Below are 23,863 nucleotides of genomic sequence, written 5' to 3' on the forward strand. Positions count from 1 at the left end.
TCAAGCCACTGCACTCCAGCCTGGGCGACAGAGCAAGACTCTGTCTAAAAAAAAAAAAAAAAAAAAAAAATGTGGGCCAGGCAGCGCAGTGGCTCGCGCCTGTAATCCCAGTACTTTGGAAGGCTGAGGAGGGTGGATTTCCTGAGGTCAGGAGTTCGAGATTAGCCTGGCCAACTTGGCAAAACCCTGTCTCCACTAAAAATACAAAAATTAGCTGGGCATGATAGCGAGCGCCTGTAATTCCAGCTACTTGGGAGGCTGAGGCAGGGAAATCGCTTGAACCCAGGAGGTGGAGGTTGCAGCGAGCCAAGATCATGCCACTGCACTCCCGCCTGGACAACAGAGAGAGACTCCGTCTCATTTTTTTGTACTGCTATCATGGGTATTTTCATTCTCTGTAAACTGTTTCTCTTTGTCGCCTACACATGTGCACACACACAATCTTTCATTCTCATTTTTATCTGCATATTTACATAGAAACATCTGGAATGATAGTCACTAAATGTCAACAGTGAATTATTCTGAGTGGAGGAATTTAGATCAAATTTATTTTATTTTTGTTTTTTACTTTTTTCCTTGAAAAATTTTGGTATGCTTCAAATTTTTATAATACAGTAAAAGTTCAATAACTATGTGTAGACCAGACACATAGGCCAAGACCATGGTTATGTATAGAATAAGCCAGATTATTAGATTTTCTGGTTTATTCTGTATCAATCTATTGCTATTCCAAGGTATCAGAATTTCACAAATATATGTGTAATGTACTTCATTAATATGTTTGTAGCCTTATGAATATGATTTAAGTAACATCTATACTATAATAGTATGTTCTAGTTGAATGATATTGTAAATATAATTGGCTGTAGTAAAAACACACTAATAATTCAATACCTGAAAACACAATGTATAATGCAGATTATAATTTGGTATATAACAGTAGATGCACTACCTGTGTGGAGTTTATTTGAAAAGTGAAACAAATGCATTGCAGGAGATTTGTGGGCAGCACAGCCTCTATCTTTGAAGAGATATATTTATAAACAATTTAGAAAAACTACTGTATTTGTGACAAACTGAAATTTCCTTTTATTATCAAGAACTTTCACAGTATGCATAATAACTTAACTTAAATTTCTGTGCCGCTTAAAACTTAACCAAAATGGGCCAGGCGCGGTGGTTCATGCCTGTAATCCCACCCAGCACTTTGGGAGGCTGAGGCGGGCAGATCACCTGAGGTCAGGAGCTCGAGGCCAGCCTGGCCAACATGGTGAAACCGCATCCCTACTAAAAGTACAAAAATTAGCCAGGCGTGGTAGTGCATGCCTATAGTCCCAGCTACTCGAGAGGCTGAGGCAGGAGAATGGCTTGAACTCAGGAGGCGGAGGTTGCCGTGAGCCAAGATCGTGCCATTGCACTCCAGCCTGGGTGACAGAGCGAAACTCCGTCTCAAAAAAAAAAAAAAAAAAAACTGAAAAAAAAATTTAACCAAAATGGTTACTCCATAATAAAAATAAATTTTACTTATTGACACACCCATTCAAAATTTGTTTTAAAACTACTACAGTGGATGCTACCAGCTGAATGTAATTCCATCATATAAATGTATTGGCAAACTCTCTGTTGTTAGATAGTAAGGTAATTTCTAGTCTTTTTGCTAGTATAAACAGTTTGCTAGCATCCTTAATTATTTCTTCAATAGAGATTTCCAGAAGAATTGCTGTGTCAAAGGGAATGTAAATTCCAAAAGTGTTTTGTGTGTATTACCAAGATGCCTGCCAGAGAGGCCCATCTAGTTACACATTCTCACTGACAGTTCAGGAAAAGAGTTCTTGCGTCTCTACACCCTCACTATCGCAAGGTGTTATTCTAGGCACATGAACTCTGAACCTTCTTCTCAGGTGCCTGGAGAAATGCCCTTACTAATAAAGACTTAGAGTGTTGTGTGCCCCAAGAGAGTTGCTGGTGGAACAGGGTTTGGGGCCTTCTAAAGAAGTCTTGGGTCCAGGCGTGGTGGCTCACGCCTGTAATCTCAGCACTCTGGGAGGCCGAGGCAGGCAGATCACGGGATCAGGAGTTCAAGACTAGCCTGGCCAATATGGCGAAACCCTGTCTGTACTAAAAATACAAAAATTAGCTGGGCATGGTGGCACTCACCTGTAGTCCCAGCTACTCCGGAGGCTGAGGCAGAAGAATCGCTTGAACCCGGGACATGGAGGTTGCAATGAGCTGAGATCGCACCAGTGCACTCCAACCTGGGCAACAGAGTAAGACTTTGTCTCAAAAAAATAAAAGGTCGGGCATGGTGGCTCATGCCTGTAATCCCAGCACTTTGGGAGGCTGAGGCAGTGGATCACCTGAGGTCAGGAGTTCAAGACCACCCCGGCCAATGTGGTGAAACCTCGTCTCTACTAAAAGTACAAAAATTACCTGGGTGTGGTAGCGGGTGCCTGTAATCCCAGCTACTTGGGAGGCTGAGGCAGGAGAATCACTTGAACCCAGGCGGTGGAGACTGTAGTGAGCCAATATCGCGCCATGGCACTCCAGCCTGAGCAACAAGAGCAAGACTCCGTCTAAAAAAAAAAAAAAAGAAGCCTTGGTTCACCCCATTGTCCAGACAAATGACTGAATGGACAGGTCCAGCCCTGATGCCCATGCTTTGCTCTGCCACTCATCTCCAGTTTCCCTCCAGACTCTGCTTCTCAAAGTTGCCTCCCTGTAGCACCTGCTTGTTCCTGACCCCATGTTGTATTTATTTATTTATTTATTTTATTTTATTTTTGTAGAGATGGGGTCTTCTCACTATGTTGCCCAGGCTGGTCTCACACTCCTGGGCTCAAGCAGTCCTCCTGCCTCAGCCTCCTAAAGGGCTTGGATTACAGATGTGAGTCACTGCATCTGGCCCCACATTGTGTTTTCCTTTTCTTTTCTTTCCTTTTTTTCTCCCTTCCTTTCTTTCTTTCTTCCTTCCTTCCTTCCTTTCCTTCTCTTTCTTTCTTTCTTTCTTTTCTTTCTTTTTTGACTGAGTCTCACTCTGTCTTCCAGGCTGGAGTCCAGTGGTGCAATCTCAGCTCACTGGAACCTCTCCCTCCCAGGTCCAAGCAATTCTCCTGTCTCAGCCTCCCAAGTAGCTGGGACTACATGTGGGCCACCACTCGGCTATTTTTTTAATTTTAATTTTAATTTATTTATTTAGTTTGAGACAGAGACTCACTCTGTTGTCCAGGCTGGAGTGTAGTGGTGCCATCTCTGCTCACTGCAATCTCTGCCTCCTGGGTTAAAGCAATTCTCCTGCCTCAGCCTCCTGAATAGCTGGAATTACAGGTGTGCGCCACCATGCCTGGCTAAATTTTTTGGATTTTTAGTAGAGATGGGGTTTCGCCATGTTGGCCAGCCTGGTCTCAAACTCCTGACCTCAGGTGATCCACCCACCTTGGCCTCCCAAAGTGCTGGGATTACAGGTGTGAGTCACCACGCCAAGGCAATTTTTAAAATTTTTTGGAGAGAGGGTTTCACTATGTTGACAAGGCTGGGTCTGGAACTCCTGACCTCAGGTCACCCACCTGCCTCAGCCTCCCAAAGTGATGGGATTACAGGTGTGAACCACTGCACCTGGTTTTTGTTTTGTTTTGTTTTTTTCTATTTATTTATTTTTTCCTCTGCCTGCCGTTCCCTCCACTTTTACATAGAGGAATACCTCTGACTCTCAAACATGAGGCAAAATCTCTCCCAGGGTCTTTGACCTGATCCCAGCTGTATGCGTGGCTCTTTAGGCCTTTGTGTTTGTTTGTTTGTTTTGTTTTGTTTTGTTTTTTGAGATGGAGTCTCACTCTGTCACCCAGGCTGGAGTGCAGTGGCACGATCTCGGCTCACTGCAACCTCCACCTCCCCTCTTCAAGCTATTCTCCTGTCTCAGCCTGCTGAGTAGCTGGGATTACAGGTGCTCACCACCATGCCCAGCTAATTTTTGTATTTTTTGTGGAGACAGGGTTTCACCATGTTGGCCAGGCTGGTCTCGAATCCTGATCTCAAGTGATCTATCTGCCTCGGTAGTGTTGAGATTACAGGCATGAGCCACCACACCTGGCCTAGGCCTTCTATTTAGGAGGATCTTGGGATCTCACTTGGTCACCATCCTGGGGACTTCTTGTCTGCATACATTTTTAAAGAGTGGGATACATTGACTGGTCTGAAAGTAGTGAGTTATCCGAATTGATTGTTTACAGTCAGTTACAGATCAAACTCCTTGTTCTACTCTTTCCTCCCTTCTCATTACTGCACTTGACTAGTCTTTTAAAAAGATTAAACTTAGAAAAAAGAAAAGAGTGGGGTGCAGAAAAACCAGTTGGAAGCCCCATGGACACATGGGGGCTTGTCCACTGGGGACTCCACATTAGATGATCCTGCTGGGCCATTTCACTGGGAAACCTCTGATGTCAGTATCTGCAGAGCTTTTTTTTTTTTTTTTTTAATTGGCTTGGTCAGATTTCCTGGAAATGTTTCTTCCAATCTCCTGCCCAGATGGAATAAATGTGACTGCCAGAGTTCTGGTTACTGAGTGGGGGACAAGAGATGTCGGTATCTTCATTTAGTGTGAAGGGTGTTCCTACTTACAACCCCTGTCTCCAATAAGATATCCAAGCCCTCAACTGTAACTGATGACTCCTAGTACAGAAAACCTCAGTTTTATCCTTTACTAGTAGAAGCCGCTAGTGTCTTTTGCTGGGGTGGAGGAGGGACAGTCACTCACTGGAGGGCAATGGGGAGGGATTGGGGTCTAACTGCTTCTTCTTCTTCTTCGTTTTTTTGTTTTGTTTTGTTTTGTTTTTGAGACAGAGTCTTGCTCTGTCACCTAGGCTGGAGTGCAGTGGCACAATCTTGGCTCACTGCAACCTTTGCCTCCTGGGTTCAAGTGATTCTCCTGCCTCAGCCTCCTGAGTAGCTGGGATTACAGGTGCATGCCACCACGCCCAGCTAATTCTTGTACTTTTAGTAGAGACTGGGTTTCACCATGTTGGCCAGGCTGGTCTCGAACTTCTGACCTCAGTTGATTCACTCGCCTTGGTCTCCCAAAGTGCTGGGATTACAGGCGTGAGCCACCGCACCTGGCCCTAACTATTTCTAAAACAGACATTTAATGAGTCTTCATTTTTAGGCTCATCTTTAACCTTCCTTCAGGAGGTACCTGGAGCCTTTTAGGGAATTCTATGGGTTAACGCTTGGTTACCACTTGTTTTTTCCTGCAGCTGACAATATTCAACATTCTCAGATCTTCTCAGTAATCACTGATTTCTAGCTTCCAAAATCATGTTGCTATGTCTCCTCACAGGTTCCCTTTGTTCTTTTTCATTTATGTCTATTTACAAATTCCTCCACCAGCATGTTAGTGGATTCCAGAGGGGGAAATATTTATTGTTTTCTGCCACCTTTTTGTTGTTGTTATCTTAACTTTTACATAGAGAAATACATTTGACTCTCAAACGGGGCAACAAAACCCCTGGAGAGTGGCACATTGACCCCCTTTAAGTGACATGTTGGTCCAGTTTGAGTCAGGTGTTCCCCTCTACCAGTTAATTTTGGCCAGAAGGGTACAGCACCATGATTGGTGTGGGAATAGGTCCCTGTCCCAAGAGGGACCATCAGTGTGGCAGGGACAGTGGAGACATGTTACATACACGGTGGTTCGCGCAGTCACAGAGATGGAGAAGGACAATCCCTAGAAAAGGGACCCTACCCAGCTCCTGGGTAGGAGCTGATGTCCACAGGAAACCTGATGCTCACTGCACCTGGATGGGACAAGGGAGCCGACAGGGCCTGTCTGTCTGTGACTGTAGGTATGATATAATCCTATTTGGAAATAACATCACGAGTCTAAATTTGAGACCTGTTGTGAAAGTGAGACCCAGACCCCACTGCCCTCCTGCCTGCTACTCTATACCCCTCCATGCTAGGGCCAGGATGGGAGCCATTTGGGGCCTGGGAAGAAACATGGCCTGCTTGAGAACCTGGTCAAAATGACCCTCTCCTGGAATTTATTTTGGCTACATGAATAAACAGAGATATTTCCAAATGTCTAATCCTCAGTCTTCTGCTCTTTTCTCTCTACGCAGATTCAGCGATTACATCTCTATGGGTATCTTTAAATCCCCGCCAATCTCTCCCTCACCTTCAGTCCCACACTTCCACCCGCCTGAGGAACTCTTCCACTCTGTTGTCTCACCCACGTTGGCCCCAAGGTTCAATGCTCCAAATTGACCTCATCATTCTTGCACCTCCCAGGCTTGAAGCCTAGGAATTATTTTCAACTCCTACCTCTTTCTTGGCACAGCTACCCAATTAGTCACCATTTTAATCATCCGCTGCTGGTAATGACTGTGACATTTATCCTATTGTATCTGGCAGTGAGATGGCTGTGGCTGTCAAGCTGACACACAATTCAGGCAGAATAAAACCCCACCCAGAAAAGGCTGGCATCAGCACGGAACTCTGTTACAAACATCAAAAGCAGTCTGTGGGCCGGGTGCATTGACTCATGCCTGTAATCCTAGCACTTTGGGAAGCCGAGGCAGGAGAATCACTTGAGCCAAGGAGCTCAAGACCAGCCTGAGCAATAGATTGAGACCCCATTTCTTGTATTTATTTATTTTTTAAAATTTTTTTAAATTTGTTTTTGAGACAGAGTATCTCTCACTGTTGCCCAGGGGGGAGTGCAGTGGTGCGATCTCGGCTCACTGCAACCTCCGCCTCCCAGGTTCAAGCGATTCTCCTGCCTCAACCTCCAGAGTAGCTGGGATTACAGGCATGTGCCACCACGCTTGACTAATTTTTTGTATTTAGTAGAGACAGGGTTTCACCATCATGGTCAGGCTGGTCTCGAACTCCAGGTGTGAGCCACCATGCCCGGCTGAGACCTCATTTCTATTAGACAAATAATTAGCCAGGTGTGGTGGCTTGCACCTGTAGTCCCAGACATTCGGGAGGCTGAGGTGGGAATTTGAGGCTGCAGTGAGCCATGATCATACTACCACACTCCAGCCTGGGCAACTGAACAAGGCCCTGTCTCAAAAAAAAAAAAAAAAAAAAAAAAAGGTGGTGTTATGGGGCTGACGGGAGGGGATGGGAAGATGTGATCAAGGCCAAGCCAGAGTGAGAGCAGATCCAATAAGTGGAGTGAGCAGAGGAATGAAGTCATGAGCCAAGAGCCCACCCAGCGGCTGAGTTCAACCTTGAAGGCTCTGGGGGAGGAGCACCTAACACTTGTTGGGCATCTGCTAAGCAATCAAGGCCTTTTGTATATTTTATCACCTTCATCCTGGCAGCAAGACATGGGATAGATGGTGAATCTGACATTTGCCCGGCACCTTTGGTTTTTGTTTTCTTTTCATAAACTCTCATTTGATTCCATGGTAACCCAGTGAAGTGGTCAGAGCCCTCTTTGGTGAATGAGAAAACTGGATCCAAAAGTCCTCCATATCCTCATTACTCAAAGTGTGGTCATCAGTATCACCTGGGAGCTTGTTAGAAACACAGATCGCCCGCTTATCCCAGGCTCACCCACTGGAATGTGCATTTAAACAAGAAGCCCAGGGATTCGTGGGCACATTAAAGCTGATCTATGTGACTGCTGGAGGAGTCTGGACCAGGCTTACACAGCTAAGTCTGCCCCTGGTCAGCAACGTTTGGCACAAACGCCAAGGTTACCTGCAACTCTGAGACAAGCTCGGCCATCAGCGGGGAGTGAGGCTGACAGAGCTGGGGATTGGGTGGTGAGAGGAGAGTGGAAAAGGGAAGTCAAGTCAAGGGTTGTTTGTGGGGATTACGCTGTGTGCCCGTTGCTGTGGCTCCAGGCATCAGGTGCTCCAGGACTGACGATGCAGCTGAGGATTGGGAAGCAGGAGACCATCAGGGAAGATGGCAGCCCAGCCCATGGAGGCAAGCAAAGTGGAGTGGCTGAAGAGTTAGTGCTGGAGGAGGCACAGTCCCCTGGGAGTGGAGGGCCTCCCTGAGTGAGAGAGAAGGCAGGAGGAGGTGAGTAGGCCTGGGATGTGGAGGGCCGTGTACACCTGGCCGGGGAGTGCAGGCTTGGTCTGGGGGCAGTGGAAAGTCTACACTGGAGAGGTGTCCTGTGCCTCTTCCTCCACCCTGTTTCCCTCACCGGCGTCTCCTCATGGAAACATCTGTCTTGATAATCTTGACAGTCTCCTCTAGGACATCATAGCTCATAGACCTGCTTCCAGGCAATTCTCAACAACCAGAATTGAGCCCAGCCTGTCCTTTCCCTCTTCCTGAGCCTCCAAAGAGCCACCACTTTTCACCCAGTCACTGGCCACTCACCTTGGGAGTGATCTCAGACTCCTCCTGGTCCTGTAACCTCCACACTGCATTGCTCTTTGAGTTATCTCTGCTAAAAACCCTTCATCATCCCTAAGCATCCTCCCCACCTGCAGCGTCTCCAACCCACTCTCAGGCTTCCTTTGTTGGGTCCAAATTCCTCAGCCTGAGCTATTGTTCATAGCTCTCTACACCTTCCTCCTACCTTATCTTACCTGTCAGTGCTCCCAGGGTCCCAGTTCCCCCTCCTCCCCACCCTGCCTCCACTCCTGCCATTTGATCTCCTTGTCCCTTCCTGCTTGTCTGTCCCCTGCTGGTGAGAGGTGAAGCCAGCTGGACTTCCTGGGTTGAGTGGGGACTTGGAGACTCTTCTGTCTTACAAGAGGATTGTAAAATGCACCAATCAGCACTCTGTAGCTAGGTTTGTAAAACACACCAATCAGCACTCTGTAGCTAGCTAGAGGTTTGTAAAATGCACTAATCAGTGCTCTGTAAAAATGCACCAGTCAGCACTCTGTGGCTAGCTAGAGGTTTGTAAAATGGACCAATCAGCAGGACATGGGTGGGGACAAGTAAGGGAATAAAAGCTGGTCACCCCCAGCCAGGAGCGGCAACCCGCTCAGGTCCCCTTCCATGCTGTGGAAGCTTTGTTCTTTTGCTCTTCAAAACAAATCTTGCTGCTGCTCATTCTTTGGGTCTGTGCCACCTTTAAGAGCTGTAACACTCACAGTGAAGGTCCGCAGCTTCATTATTGAAATCAGCGAGACCACGAACCCATCAGAAGGAACCAACTCCAGACACTCTGGGAGAGACTACCTCTCTTTGTTTCCTCTGGCCAAAGCCTGCCTGTCTTTCTATGCCCATTATACATGCCTTTACTTCCTTCCTGTTGGGATTAGAAGATTAGAACCCAGGATTTGTGACTAGTGGCCAGGTTATAATTTTTTTTTTTTGAAACTGAGTCTTGCTCTGTCATCCAGGCTGGAGTGCAGTGGCATGAACATGGCTCACTGCAGCCTCAACTTCCTGGGGTCAAGTGATCCTCCTGCTTCAGCCTCCCATGTAGCTGGGACCACAGGCATCCACTACTATGCCTGGCTAATTTTTTTTTTTTTCTTTTTGAGACGGAGTCTCGCTCTGTTGCCCAGGGTGGAGTGCAGTGGCATGATCTTGGCTCACTGCAACCTCTGCCTCCTGGGTTCAAGCAATTCTCCTGCCTTAGCCTCCTGAGTACCTGGGATTGCAGGCATGCACCACCACTCCTGGCTAATTTTTGTATTTTTATTAGAGACGGGGTTTCGCCATATTGGCCAGGGTGGTCTTGAACTCCTGAGTTCATGATCTGCCCACCTCAGCCTCCCAAAGTGCTGGGATTACAGGCATGAGCCACCACGCCTGGCCTCCTTCCTGCTTTCTAAACATACTTTCTTGTTTTCTAGGCTGAGCATGTATTATGTTATAATTATAGGATGAACATAAACCTTTCTGAAGAATGAATTGCCGCTAGGGAGAGGCTGAAGGGCGGGGTGCGGGACAGGAAGGTGGCTGTGAAGCACATCTGGGAGTGGAGCCATTGATTAGTGTTGGCCTCGGGAGGACGGGGAGGGGGAGGTGGAAAGCTCTGTGACTTCATGCCATGTTTAATTCAGACCTGGGCTTGAACCCCAGCTTTCCCTTTGCTCCTTAATCTGTGACCTTGGGAAAATTAGTTAACACTGAATTTCTACGTTTACTAAATTATGTGGCCTTAAGAAACTAATCTAGCCTCTTTAAGCCTCATCCATTCAACAGTTTTAGTATCTAGGAAATGTTAAATCAAGTTTAATCTAAAGCTGCCTCCTTACATTTTTTATTTCTTATTTATTTATTTATTTATTTATTTATTTGAGACAGAGTCTCATTCTGTTGCCCAGGCTGGAGTGCAATGGCATGATCTTGGCTCACTGTAACCTCCGCCTCCCAGGTTCAAGTAATTCTCCTGCCTCAGCCTCCCAAGTAGCTGGGATTACAGGTGCACGCCACCACACCCGGCTAAATTTTGTATTTTCAGTAGAGACACGGTTTCACCATGTTGGCCAGGCTGGTCTTGAACTCCTGACCTCAGGTGATCCACCTGCCTCGGCCTCCCAAGTGCTGAGATTACAAGCATGAGCCACCGCGCCTGGCGTCCTTACATATTTTAAGTTTGGGCTAAAAGTTTCTCTGTACATCACGAACTATAGCCTAAATGGAAGCGTAAACAGACTGTAATCTACTCTTGGGCCAATCACTGAGTTTTGGCCAATCAAATGTGGCCAACTCTTCAAACTGTGTTCAAATAAGGCAAACGCAAAACTGTAACCAATCCGGCTGTTTCTGTACCTCGCTTCCGTTTGCTGTATATCTCTTTCCTTTTTCTGTCCATAAATCTTCTTCCACCACGTGGCTACACTGCAGTCTGTGGGTCTACTCTGGCTCAGGAGGCTGCCTGATTCGGGAATCGTTCTTTGCTCAGCTTTTACATTTAATTCAGCTGAAGCTTTTCTTTTAACAGGAACTATGTACCAGACACTGTTCTACCTGCTAGGCTCTAGCAGGAAATAATTCAGGCAAATTCTTCATCTTCATGGAGTTTTTATAGTTTAGAGAGGAGAGGGACATAATAAATAGCCAAGAAGAAGCGTAGTGGCTCATGCCTGTAATCCCAGCACTTTGGGAGGCTAAGGCAGAAGAATCACTTGAGCCCAGGCATTTAAAACCAGTCTGGGCAATACAGTGAGACCCCCCCATCTCTACAAAAAATTAAAAATTTAGCCAGGCATGGTGGCACACACCTGTAGTTCCATTTACTCAGGAGGCTGAGGATGGAGGATGGTTTGAGCCTGGGAGATTTAGACTGCAGTGAGCCATGATCCCACCACTGCACTCCAGCCTGAGCAACAGAGCATAAGACCCTGTCTCAGGAAAAAAAAAAAAGGCCAGGCGCAGTGGCTCACACCTGTAATCTCAGAACTTTTGGAGGCCAAGGTGAGCAGATCACTTGAGGTCAGGACTTCAAGACCAGATTGATCAATATGGCAAAAACCCATCTCTACTAAAAATACAAAAATTAGCCAGGCATTGTGGCAGATGCCTGTAATCCCAGGTACTCAGGAGGCTGAGGCAGGAGAGTCGCTTGAACCCGGGAGGTGGAAGTTGCAGTGAGCTGAGGTCACAGCACTGCACTCCAGCCTGAGGGACGGAGTGAGACTTCTTTGCCCCTATCCAGCAGGAAGTAGCTAGAGCGATCATCACCCAATTCAGGAAATTCGGAAATTTGTGATATTTTATTTTTATATATGTGCACTCGTGCACACACACACACACACACATATGATATGAAAAAAATGCAAAGAGGAGGAATCCAGAATGTGGAGTGTGGGAAGATTTGTTTGTCTTGGAGTAGTGTGGGGAGGCCTCACTGAGGGGTGACATCTGAGCAGAGACCAGAAGGAAATAGAACAGCCAGCTTTGTGAGTGTTTGGGGGAGAGAATTCCAGGCTGAGAAGACAGCAATGCACTCAAGGCAAGAGTGGGCTTGCAGTGTCTGAGGCCAGTGTGGCAGGGGTCAAGGGAAAAGTCAGTGGCAGGAGAGGGAGCCAGGGAGGTGGCAGAGGGCCAGATCACACAAGGCCTGGTAGGCTGTGGTCAAGACTTCAGTGGCTAGGATTAGTGGCAGCAGGGCCAGTGGTGGGTATATTTTGAAGATAGAGCCAACAGGGTTTGCTGATTTTTTTTTTTTTTTTTGAGACAGGGTCTTGCTCTGTCACTCAGGTTAGAGTGCAGTGGTTGCAATCTCAGCTCACTACAGCCTCGTCCTCCTGGGCTCAGGTGATCCTCCCACCTCAGCCCCGCTAGTAGCTGGGTATACATGCAAGCACCACTATGCCCTGCTAATTTTTGTATTTTTTGTAGAGACGGGATTTTGCCATGTTGGCCAAGCTGGCCTTGAACTCCTGTACTCAAGTGATCCTCCCGCCTCGGCTTTCCAAAGTGCTGGGATTACAGGCAGGAGCCACCACGTCTAGCCTTGCTGGTATATTAATGTCGATTGTGAGTAAATGAAACAGGTCAATGAAGAGTCCTTTGGTTTTGGTCTGAGCATGGAGAAGGTGAAGGTATCGTTTACTGAGCTAGGTAAGGCTGCAGAAGGAGCAGGTCTGGGGTAAAAATAAAAGTTTAATTTTGGATATTGTGCCAGCTGTGTCTATTAGACACCCAGGTCAAGATGTTGATTAGGCAGTTGGATATTCAAACCCGGAGTTCAGGGGACAGGTCAGGGCTGGAGATACAAATTTGGGAGAGGTCGGCATAGAGAGATTGATCTTAAAGCCATGAGCCTGGATGAGGTCACCTGGAGTGTGAACAAGGACAGAGAAGAGAAGGACTGACTCCTGGGGCCCTGCAGTATTTTGACATCAGGAAAATGAAGAGAAACCAGAAATATTCATGGGGAAGGAGGGGCCAGTGACATAAAAGAAGGTCCAAGAAAGGGTGGTGTCTCAGAGACCAAGTAAGGATGTGTTTAATAAACATGATCTCAGCTGGGCATGGTGGAGCACACCTGTAATCCCAGCTACTTGGGAGGCTTAGGCTGGAGGGTCACTCGAGCCCAGGAGCTCAAGGCCAGCCTAGGCTACATAGCAAGATCCTGTCTCTAAAAAAATAAAATGTGAACCCTTGTGTTTTTGTTTCTAGTGTTGTTGATAGACTGAATTCATGCTATAGGTGGGTGATTCTGCAAGCACTTTGTCAACAGTTACTCTGGAGGCCTAGTGTCATTATGGCTATATTAAAGAAAGGCTGCCTTTTTTTTTTTTTTTTTTTTGAGAGACAGGATCTCACTCTGTTGCCCAGGCTGGAGTGCAGTGGCATGATCACGACTCACTGCAGCCTCCACTTCCCAGGTTCAAGTGATCCTTCTGCCTCAGCCTCCTGAGTAGCTGGGATTACAGGCACACATCAGCACAGCTGATTAATTTTTTTTTATTTACTTTTATCTTTTTTTTTTTTAATGAAATGGGGTCTCGCTATGTTTCCCAGGCCTGTCTTGAACTCCTGAGGTCAAGCAATCTGCCTTCCTTGGCCTTCCAAAGCGCTGGCATTACAGGTGTCAGCCACCACTTCCGGCCATTAATATTTAAAAAAATTTTTTTGTTGAGATGGGGTATCTATGTTGCTCAGGCTGGTCTCAAACTCTTGGGCTCAAGTAATCCTCCTGCCTCAGTGTCCCAAAGTGCTGGGATTACAGGCGTAAGCCATTGTACCTGACAGAGGCTGCCATTTTTAGTGGCCAATGGTTGAACAGCCAATCCATCCAATGTAATCCAGCAGTCTTCCTCTTCCCCCTCACACAGCCACCTGCAGTGAAAATCGGGAGGGAACAGGCAATGAGGGTGCCGCGGGGAGCAGCACTTGGCAGGAGACCATGGATGGAATTCCAGGTAGGCAGGTAGGGCCTGACAGCCACAATAGAGCTTTGGTCTCTGGGGAGCCTGGTAAGTGTCAGGTGAGACACTGGCCCTTCAGTACAGTGACACCTTGGGCAGAATGAGGAAGCAGAAAGGGGTCTCAGGTGTTAGAACAGATGAGTTCTTTGGTGAGTACACAAATTTTCAGGTGGTAGAAACACCAAATAGAGCCTCCAGATCCCTTCTCTGTGACCCATGGCCTGTCACACCATAGATTCGCCATCCCCTCACACTTCTCCATCTTTGGGAATCCCCTCTCTGATTCCAGCCCCGTGACTTGACCTGTTCTTCTCCCTCCAGCAGCACGGGCTTCTGATCCTCTCAAGTCAGAGCCCCTCTGGTTCATGGGTCCCTTCCCAGAGTCTCTCACCCCAGTGATGTCCTCAAACCCACCCTAGAACTGAGCCTGGTTTCACAAAGCAGCCGTGGCAGCTACTTTCTGTTCTCTGAAATAAATAAAAGTCTCCTCTTGTCCCTGTTGCACTACTAATCAGCCATAGCTCATACCCTCTGAAGTCTTCTTATTATCCTGTTTCCTGAGAACCTGATTCTTCCAGGCACTCTGTGATGTTTAGAGAGAAACCTGCTTTATTTTATTTGTTTTTATTTATTTTTATTTTTATTGTGATGGAGTCTGGCTCTGTCACCCAGGCTGGAGTGCAGTGGTGTGATCTCAGCTCACTGCAACCTCTGCCTCCCAGGTTCAAGCAATTCTCCTGCTTCAGCCTCCCAAGTAACTGGGATTACAGGCATGTACCACCATGCCCGGCTAATTTTTTTTTTTTTTTTTTGTATTTTTAGTAGAGACATGGTTTCACCATGTTGGCCAGGCTGGTCTCGAACTCCTGACCTCAGGTAATCCACCTTCCTTGGCCGCCCAAAGTGCTGGGATTACAGGTGTGAGCCACTGTGCCCGGCCAAGCCCTGCTTTATTGAAGTTAGCTTTTACGTCAAAGACAGAATGTGAAGATATAATAGATGAGGGCTCATCTCAGAAAAACCCCATGGATCATAGAGGTGGGGTGAGAAGGAACTGGGAGGAGGAGGGGATCGCAGGAGGAGTCACCCTTTCTGCTAGAGAACTGTGCATTTTCCATTTCACAGAGGGACAGTCTCTTTTTGTCCTCCTGTTGTAATGTGCAACACTCTGTTCAGTTCATGGCCAAGGAACAGAATGTCTCACCACGGGAGGCCTCACCCCCAGGGAGCCAACCCACGGCCTTGGTCTTCTGAGCAGGGGCATTAACAGAGCCAACTGCACAAAAAAGAACTCATGAGTCACAGGGCCCGTGGGCCAGTGGGTTTGGTGGCCAGGGATGTGTGTGTGTGTCCTGGGAGAAACCGCAGGGCCTCGGGGTGCCCCTGGAAGAAGAGCAGACCCCCTCCCTCTCTGACTGCATTCAGCCAGTGTCCTTAGCCACTGCTGAGGGGCTGATCTGGGGCCCAGCTCGAAATCCAGCTCATAAGAGATGACCCAAGAAGAAGAGTCCTTGACCCTGTCCTTGAGATCTCCATAGACAAGTTGTGGTGAGATATTTAAGAACTCAAGGTCATTTACAAAGCAAAGAGAAGACAATAGGGAAGTGGGGCAATGATATGAAAAACTGAGGGTGCCCCAGTTAGCTGTGACCTTGGGTCTTCTTAATTCTTGGATCCTCAGCTTTCCTAAGAAACAAGGAGGCCAATACCATCTGTTCTTCACTTCTGCCTTGGGCGTCCAGTGGGGTAACAGGTGGAGGGCTGTGAGGGGAGAGAGAACTGCAGCGGGGGCCTGTGATGGGAAGAGCCTGTCTCTGGTCATTTCCTTTTGGTTCCCAAGGAATGTTCAAAGCAGAGGAGTTTGTCCTTCCTCATCCCAAGCATAAGAGTTAAGCGAGTTGTGACCTTGCTGTGTGAGCTCAGATAATAAAAAAATTCAGCGGTTAATGGAGCCTTATCTTTGGAAAGACATACAAAAGACTGGTAGCACTGCTTGCCCCAGGAGGGTGGAGAATGGGCAGCTGGGCCACAGGTGCTTGGGGGGAGAATTGACTTTCTCTGTATTATGCTCTTTTGCACTTTTTAAATGTAATACCATGTGATTGTAATATCTAGTAACAAATAAAGAGAATTCAAACTTAAAAGTGATTCAAGTGAGCCGGGCGCAGTGGCTCATTCCTGTAATCCCAGCACTTTGGGTGGCTGAGGCGGGCCAATGACCTGAGGTCAGGAGTTCAAGACCAGGCTGGCCAACATGGTGAAACGCTGTCTCTACTAAAAATACAAAAATTAGCTGGACGTGGTGGCGGGCACCTGTAATCCCAGCTACTCGGGAGGCTGAGGCACGAGAATCACTTGAACCGAGAGGCAGAGGCTGCAATGAGCTGAGATCACGCCACTGCTCTCCAGCCTGGGCACAGAGTGAAACTCCGTCTCAAAAAAAAAAAAAGAAAAAAGTGATTCAAGTGATTCAAGTTTCTAAGAATTGGTTCAGGGTTGGGGCAGAGTCAGGAGTTAAACTTTATTCTTTTATTCTTTTTTTTTCTTTTTTTTTTTTGAGATGGAGTTTCGCTCTTGCTGCCCAGGCTAGAGTGCAATGACGCAATCTCAGCTCACCGTAACCTCCACCTCCTGGGTTCAAGCGATTCTCTTTCCTCACCCTCCCAAGTAGCTGGGATTACAGGCAAGAGCCACCACACCTGATTAATTTTGTATTTTTAGTAGAGACGGGGTTTCTCTATGTTGGTCAGGCTGGTCTCGAACTCCCAACATCAGATGATCGCCCGCCTTGGCCTCCCAAAGTGCTGGGATTACAGGCGTGAGTCACCACGCCCAGCTAAACTTTATTCTTTAGATCTCCTCTCAGTGAAAGGACAGGAGAGTAGAAGGAGGATTTGGAGTGCTCAGCAGGCTGGGCCTCCTCATCGCTCTTTCCAGCGAGCCCTTGCCCACACCGCAGGCCTCCCTGTCAGGCCTAAGTCTGGGAGAGGTGGGCGCAGCTGGCACAGCCTGTGCCTGCCCTCCAGCGCAGGACACCATGTTCTCGCCTGCCCATGAGTCCAGCTGCCTGAGCTCACCAGCAGCAGAAGTTGCATATGCTGCAAGAACTGCTGGGAGGGTTGGCCGGGAGTCATGAAGGTGGGTGCATGGTCCCCCAGACACGGTCAGACGGGGTTGAGGAGAAAGGGCAGGCCCCAGATACAATGGGCAGACTGGAAAGGCCTTGTTCAATCCTGAATCCTGGCATCAGCGAGGAGGCCAGTGATGGCCACGGTGACTGGTCCTCGGCCAGAACTGGAGGAGCCGGTCCTGTAGCCAGCCTCAATCCCCAGGCAATAGACCCAATCCCACTGGTGCCAGCCTGAGCTCAGCAGGACAGTTGAGTATTGTCTAAGCAAACAGCTATGGTAAAGGGAGGCACAGCTCCAGTGCTCCAGGTACCCTTCCTGCTCCTCAGCCTGTCTCCAGTCCCTCCCAGACAGGTGTGGCTCTGGCATGCCACTACCCTAAATCCACAAGTCCTGGTCTCCCAGCCTCCTACATCTACCACTGCCCATGGGAAACACTGTTCTCTGCTCCCTGTCCCAGCTGGTATCCTGTGACAGTCGAGCATGTGGCGGGAAGCCTGCCTCCTGCTCAGTGCGTGTGTATGGGGCAGGACTAAAGTAGCAGGAGGATATGGGAAGACCCTGTGGTGTGACTCCTGGTGCTGCCAGTTCAGCGTCCTGGGCCTCAGCTTCTCCACCTAGGGCCTCCCTACATTACAGCATCGTCACTAGGATCCCTCAAAACACTAATCGCAAGAGCACTTTGTAAGATGAGGCATGCATTTGATATGCGTCGAGTTATTATTTGTCACATTCTCATTACAGAGCTCTTAGTAAGTAGATGCTGAATGAATCCTGGTCCTGAGCTGATGACACCTGAGGGCTGTTGAAGAGTGATAGGCCCCAGCCTTCCTACATTGGGCCTGGATGTCCAGTAAAAGGGGAGAGCCAGAGGAGGAAAGTCCATCTTCTCATGGGATAAGAAGGTCTGGAGACTTCCCAGGGGCTGTCTGACCTCTCCCGGAAGAGGAAGTGGGCTGGTGTGGACAGACCCTGAGGCGCAGAGGCTGCAGGGAGCCCCGCCCCTCTATTCCACTGCAGAGGTCCCTGGAGGCAGGGATTTGGTCCCTGCACTGCTCTTAGGCTGCCCATGCAGAGGTGCGGGGTTGACTCAGAGATGCTCAGAAATGACCTGGAAATGAAGGGGCTGAGGAGCTCCAGGCTGCCCCGCTCCTCCTTGCCACCCTATCCCTGATAGCAACAGACAAGGCCAGGAGGCTCCTGGGAACCTGCTGCCTAATTCCCACCCCATCCCCCAAGCAAGGCCTGCTTCCAGATCCTTAGGTGGCCCTCCTACGCTTTCAGAAAGAATGGAGCTGAATCCTAGGAGGCTGAGGCAGAGGGGGCATGAACATGCATTTTCAAGGGCATACCAGGTGCAAAGAGGCTCTGGGTGCTGGGGACAGGCTGAGCTCACCCACCCGGGGCCTTGCATCAGCTGCAGGGCTGGCTGCCAGGCCCTGGGAATTAGGTAGCAGGCTCCCAGGAGCCTCCCGGCCTTGTCTGTTGTTATCAGGAAGAGGGTGGCAAGTAGGAGCAGGCCAGCCTGGAGCTCCTCAGCCCCTCCATTTCCAGGTCACCCAGCTGTCCCAGCTCCCAGCTTCCCAGGCAGTGAACATTCTGTGCAATCAAGGGCAGGCACAACCTAGGGCCTGGGAGATCACCCAGCCTGCCCAAGGCCTCTTTGCTGGAAGCCTTCTTAAGTTTGTGGGCATTTCCCAGGCTGGTCTGGGAACTGTGGGGCTGGTTTCTCTCTGGCCATGACATCACTGCTTTAAAAACGATCCTCCAGCTGGGTGCAGTGGCTCATGCCTGTAATCCCAACACTTTGGGAGGCCAAGGCAAGAGGATTGCTTGAGGCCAAGAAGTTCGAGACCCACCTGAACAACGTAGTGAGATTCTGTCTCTACAAAATATTTAAAAAACAACCAGACATGGTGGTGTGCCCTGTAGTCTCAGCTACTCAAGAAACTGAGGCAGGAGGATTGCTTGAGCCAGGAGTTCAAGGCTGTAGTGAGTCATGATTGCAGTACTGCACTTTAGTCTGGGCAAGAGAAACCTCGTCTCTAAAAAATTAAATATAAAAATGAGCCCCCACCAACAGCTGCAGGTGCCGCAGATGCAAGCTGACAGTATATGAGAGAGGCTTCCAAAGTGGCCATGGATTATTGCCACTGCATCTCAGGGCTGAAGGCGACGGGAGGTTCGCAGGTGAGACACCTTGCTCAGTTGTTCTCCCTGGGACCCAGCCCCAGTGTTTTGGATTGCCTAGTACCTTCTTTATCCCTGGATCCTCTTGGGGTGCAAAAGTGGATGTGCCCTGGGGAGAAAAGTCTGTTCTGAGCATCAGGGCTGCTATCTGGGATGTCCTGAGAGCAGAGCTGAGGTCTACAGGCAAAGGAAAGGAGACCGGAGAAGGGACTGGAGCAGAAAGCAGGCCGGGGAGCAGGAACACAGGCTCACGGGAGCCTCGGGCCTTTGTCCTGGTCAGTCCTAACTTAGTGCTCTGGCCTCGGTTTCCCAATCTGTCTTCCTTGATTCCTTCCCACAGGCAGGACTTTCCCTTAGCTGAGGAGCTGCTAGAGGAAAAATGTAGTTACCCTCTCCCCTCCATTCACAGACTCCTCTCCCCTCCATGGGCCTTAATTTCCTCATCTATAACGTGAGGAGACGGGACAAGGCAGCCTTGGAGCCCAGCAGCTTAGATGTCCTAGGAATCTATGCTATTATGACTCAGCCAGAACCTCCCTCTCTTTCAATGCTCTTTCCCCACCCAGCCCCTACCCTGGTGCCTGTTGTGCTTTTGCTCCTCATCTCCCACCTTCTGTCCCTCCAACTTCCCGGCTGCATGGAAGCTGGGCAAATCCACGTTAGAATGTCTGAAACCCATGTTTGCCTTTTATCCACTGTGTCTCCTGGGAATCCAGAGTGCGTGGTGGAGGGGCACTTCTCCCTAGAGGACACTTAGGAGGGCATACTTTGTGGAGCTAAGTAGAAGGGCTGGTGGGGGGCATAGGGGAGAGGGTGCTGGGATGAGTAGGGTGGGAGTTGGGAGGTGGCCCAGGCTATGAGAGAAGCATAGTCCCAGGCAGCAGGAATACTGGAGTTGGAAAGGCCCTTAGGGATCCTTGAGGCCAACCACCCTGCCCGTCTCACTCCATTTTAAAGATGAGTAAACTGAGGCTCAGCAAAATCAAGTGACTTGAAAGAATATATATATACACATATATGTGTATACATATATGTGTGTGTGTGTGTATATATATATATATTTTTTTTTTTAGAGATGGAGTTTCACTCTTGTTGCCCAGGCTGGAGTGCAGTGACATGATCTCAGCTCACTGCAACCTCTGCCTCCCAGGTTCAAGCGATTCTCGTGCCTCAGCCTCCCAAGTAGCTAGGATTACAGGTGCCCACCACCACGCCCAGCTAATTTTTTGTATTTTTAGTAGAGACGGGGTTTCATCATGTTGGCCAGGCTGGTCTCGATCTCCTGACCTCAGGTGACCCACCCGCTTCGGCCTCCCAAAGTGTTGAGAATACCAACCACCACCACCTGGTCCAGCCAAGAAAATATAATTTAACATCAAGAAAGGAGGAAGAACTTGACTTCCATTTAAAAGACGGCCCTTAAATGGAATAGTTTTGCACAGAAAAAGCTCATGCCGGTTGCAGTGAGCTGAGATCGCACCACTGCACTCCAGCCTAGGTGACACAGTAAGACTCTGTTTCCAACAAGCAAAAAAAAAAAAAAAAAGCTCATGCCACAGGTTGTGTTTTTCTCTCTCTCTCTCTCTTTTTTTTTTTTTTTTTTGTCACCAGTGATGACATGGTGATCATCATCATGGTCCATGGGTGTTCTGAGGACCAGATTTGGAAACTACTGTCCTGACATCCTTCTGCTGCTGCCACCTTTCTTTCTCTTCAACCAGCTTTGCAAAGTAAAGAAAGGGAACACTCAGGAGAATTTAGATCAAAAGTACTTTTATTTATTTACAGAGACAGGGTCTCACTATGTTGCCCAGGCAGATCCTGAACTCCTGAGCTTGAGTGATCTGCCCACCTCAGCCTCTCAAAGTGCTGGGATTACAGGCGTGAGCCACTGTGCCCAGCCCAAAAGCACTTTGAAAACAACTTCAGTATTCCCCAAAATGATCACTGCAGACATGAGGGCAACAGAAGCACAGTTGTTCAGAGAGGTGTGCAGGCAGGGGCCCAGCTGGGGTCCCTGGGCCAGGGCTAGGACTTACTCCATGCTGGGCAGAACCTACAGAATGTAGGTAGGCAGGTAAGTACGAGGGTAGGTGGGTGGGTAGCTCACTGGCTCCTCTTGCATCCTTAGCACTTAGGAGTTCTGGGAATATTGATTCTGGGAAGACAGTGAGTGTGCTGGACCCTATCCTGGTAGAGAAAGGCTGTTTCTCTACTTGGCTGAGTCTTCCCCTGACTCAAGGGTTCCTAGAGACTGGTAGTGAAGCTGGGGAGGGATAATCTTTCAGCAGATGTAGAGGAAAAATGAGATGCTGGTTTGGTGCCTGGCACATAGTAAGCACTCAATTATTATTTGTGAGTGAACAGTGGAATGTATGGTATAGTTTATGGTAAATTCAGAGATGACCAGACAAGTCTAAGTTCTATTAATCGTTCTACCACTAACTGCTCTGTGCTTCAGATGAATCTTCTGACCTCCCTGAACTTCAAGGACATGAGTGCCTCTACTGGGCAGGAGTCTTCCTCTTCTTCTCTTTTTAAAGATGGGGTCTTAACTATGTTGCCCAGGCTGTAGCACAAATGGCTATTCACAGGTATGATCCCACTATCGATCAGCACAAGAGTTTTAACCTGCTCTGTTTCCTACCTGGGCAGGTTCACCCCTGATTAGGCAATCTGGTGATCACCCACTCTTGGGAGGTCACCATATTGATGCCACTAAGTTCAGACTCCAGAACAGCATAGCACACTACAGCCCAGAACTCCCAGGCTCAAGCAATCCTCTTGTCTCAGCCTCCCAAGTAATTAGGATTACAGGCACACATCACTACCTCTGCTAATATTTTTCTTTTTATTTTTTTGTAGAGACAGGGGTCTCACTATGTTGCCCAAGATGGTCTCAAACTCCTGAGCTCAAGCAATCCTTCCTCTTTGGCCTCCCAAAGCACTAGGATTACAGGTGTGAGCCACTGCACCTGGCCTGGACTCTTCTTTACAAAGATCAGAAGCCATATTCCCACTAGCTTAAACCAAAAAAGAAATTTCTAGCTCACATAACTGGGAGGGGCACTAAGGCAAATACTGCGGCTTTGGGGAAGGACCCAAAGTCTCCAAGACTCTTTTTCTTTGTCTTTGCTTCACTTCTGCTCTATCCACATGGCAGGGAAGGTGGCCATTTGCAGCTCAGATTTGGAAAGAGGGCTGGATTCTCTCTCTCAACATCAAGAGGTTTTCATGGGCCCTGTTTGGTCCCAGTCAGACCTAGGTCACATGCCTGATCTATAGTGGGGGAAGTGGATTGTGCTACCAGAAGGGGAACAGGAAAGCCTGGTGGGCAGACAAAACAATAATTATTAATGTTACAGCTCTTTTAGTATTCGTCTAGCAGGCTTTCCAGTTTTTACCAGAAAGCCCCCTGAAAAAAAAATTTTTTTAAAAAACAACAACAATAATTATTACAGTACCTACAGTGCCTAAAGACGTCATAAGTATGTGTGTATACTGGGAAAGACTGAGTCCTTAAAAATGCGGCACAAAAGTGACCTGAACCAAGCTTTGCCAAATCACAGTTATTAATATTATTAGGTACCAATCAGATGGCTCTTATTACATGTCAAGCTCTGTATTAGGCTAAGTATACGGGGTTTTTGTTTTGTTTTGTTTTGTTTTTGTTTTTTGAGACAGAGTCTCACTCTGTCACCCAGGCTGGAGTGCAGTGGCGTGATCTTGGCTCACTGCAGGCTCTGCCTCCCAGGTTCAAGCGATTCTCCTGCCTCAGCCTCCCGAGTAGCTGGACTACAGGTGCCCGCCACCACGCCCAGCTAACTTTTTTTTTTTTTTTGTATTTTTAGTAGAGACGGAGTTTCACCATGTTGGCCAGAATGGTCTCGATCTCCTGACCTCGTGATCTGCCCGCCTCGGCCTCCCAAAGTGCTGGGATTACGGGCGTGAGCCACCGCACTCAGCCAGTATATGGATCTTTTTAACTTTTAAGTTCAGGGGCACATATGCAGGTTTGTTACATAGGTAAACTTGTGTCATAGGGGTTTGTTGTACAGATTATTTCATCACCCAGGTATTAAGCCTTGTACCCATTGGCTATTTTTTCTGATCTTCTCCCTCCTCCCACCCTCCCCTCTTCGATAGGCCCCAGTGCGTGTTGTTTCTCTCCACACATCCATGTGTTCTCATCACTTAGCACGGGCACCTACAGGTGAGAACATGCGGTATTTGGTTTTCTGTTCCCGTGTTAGTTTGCTAAGGATAACAGCCCCCAGCTCCATCCATCTCTCTGCAAAGGGCATGATCTCATTCTTTTTCTATGGCTGCAAAGTATATGTTAAATCCATGTTTTGTTTTTTGAGATAGGATCTTGCTCTGTTGCTCAGTCTAGGGTGCAGTGACGTGATCATGGCTCACTGCAGCCTCAGCCTCGAAGACTCAAGTAGCTGAGACTACAAGCACACACCACCACACCCAGCTAATTTTTTTATTTTTTTGTAGTGATGGGATTTTTTTTATTGGCCAGGTTATTCTCGAACTCCTGAGCTCAAGTGATCCTTCCACCCTGGTCCCCTGAAGTGCTGGGATTACAGGTGTGAGCCACTGCGCCCAGCCTATACATGTTATTTACATCATTTCTCATCCTCACAACAATCCTGAGACATATGTATTGTTAGCCCCATTTTAAAAGCGGAGAGACTGGCCGGGCACAGTGGCTCATGCCTGTAATCCCAGTACTTTGGG

The 23,863-nt window shown here is 48.2% G+C and overlaps 1 non-coding gene across 1 annotated transcript; it reads left to right on the top strand.

Annotated features, from left to right (window-relative positions):
• Positions 1-22,471: 22,471 nt before the first annotated feature.
• On the top strand, positions 22,472-22,533 carry LOC129030951 (U7 small nuclear RNA). Its single transcript, XR_008500842.1, has one exon. It is a non-coding gene; the product is annotated as a U7 small nuclear RNA (small nuclear RNA).
• Positions 22,534-23,863: the final 1,330 nt, after the last annotated feature.

This window comes from Pongo pygmaeus, chromosome 12 (genome assembly GCF_028885625.2).
Source record: "Pongo pygmaeus isolate AG05252 chromosome 12, NHGRI_mPonPyg2-v2.0_pri, whole genome shotgun sequence".
Classification (NCBI taxonomy): Eukaryota; Metazoa; Chordata; class Mammalia; order Primates; family Hominidae; genus Pongo; species Pongo pygmaeus.